General features: G+C 39.9%; 1 long non-coding RNA gene across 1 annotated transcript; it reads left to right on the forward strand.

Moving 5' to 3' along the window:
* The first annotated feature begins 263 nt into the window (after window positions 1–263).
* Window positions 264–999, forward strand: LOC149194214 (uncharacterized). The gene is made up of 3 exons (XR_016255045.1): window positions 264–378; window positions 515–595; window positions 856–999. It is a non-coding gene; the product is annotated as an uncharacterized LOC149194214 (long non-coding RNA).
* The last annotated feature ends 271 nt before the right edge of the window (window positions 1,000–1,270 follow it).

Genomic DNA, 1,270 nt, shown 5'->3' on the forward strand with positions numbered 1-1,270 from the left:
AGGTTTTGGCTCCGTCAATTTTTTAGGGGTTTATACACTCAAATCAATTTTGACTGTATAATTTCTATCTCTGCAACGCATCTTCGGCGTAATCTCTGAGCTCACTTTCTCTCGCAGTCTTTATTACCTTCTGCTCTTTTATCTGTCTGAGGTGCTATTTGGTGGGTTTGCGAAACCGTAGATTCAATATTTATTTGATGTGGACGTCTAGTCTAGTCGGCACAGGTACGTAATCAATCTCAATTTTGGGAGAGCTTAACAGATTTTATTATTTCCGTCTCAGGTAAATTACAGGGTATTTTGTGTCCAGGAGAAAGTTTATTGGCATTTCAATGGAGAGAGCCATTCACAGAATTCTGAACTCACGCACTGCTTCGGGTAGGTCGCCTGCTTATCCAGGTTTTGGCTCCGTCAATTTTTTAGGGGTTTATACACTCAAATCAATTTTGACTGTATAATTTCTATCTCTGCAACGCATCTTCGGCGCAATCTCTGAGCTCACTTTCTCTCGCAGTCTTTATTACCTTCTGCTCTTTTATCTGTCTGAGGTGCTATTTGGTGGGTTTGCGAAACCGTTGATCTAGTTGGTGCACAGGTACATAATCAATCTCAATTTTTGGCACCGTCAATTTTTTAGGGGTTTATACACTCACATCAATTTTGACTGTCACAGGTACATAATCAATCTCAATTTTTGGCACCGTCAATTTTTTAGGGGTTTATACACTCACATCAATTTTGACTGTCTTCGCCCACTGGTTTGTTTTCTAATACATTTTATCCAGTTTCGACCATAATTTTTTTATCTCTGCGACGCATTTTCCGCGCAATCTCTGAGCTCACTTTCTCTCGCAGTCTTTATTACCTTCTGCTATTTGGTGGGTTCCGTACATTCAACATTTATTTGATGTGGACGTCTAGTCGGCCTGTCTGCGTGGAGAGTTGTTCTAGTTGGTGCACCGGTACATAATCAATCTCAACGCTCGCGTCCGGCACAGGTACGGACAGAGTCTATCAATTCTGCCATTTATCTGTCAAAATTAATGTAAACGCTCAACTTCATCTTAATAATTTACATTACATTTAGAGTGTTGGAAGGGAACCCATAGATTGTTATGTTTACAGCAAACTTAGAGATTAGAGCTGACCCGTAATAATGGTGCCAGCCGTCCGTCCTTGTTAAATTGTTTGTATGGTTATGGTAGATCCTCTGGGTTCTAAATTCACGTTTCGTTTTATACTCATAAAGTTTGAGATGAACTTTCTTTAC

This window comes from Pinus tabuliformis, chromosome 2_2 (genome assembly GCF_031772625.1).
Source record: "Pinus tabuliformis cultivar Carrire ecotype Pingquan chromosome 2_2, CPIR1, whole genome shotgun sequence".
Taxonomy (NCBI): Eukaryota; Viridiplantae; Streptophyta; class Pinopsida; order Pinales; family Pinaceae; genus Pinus; species Pinus tabuliformis.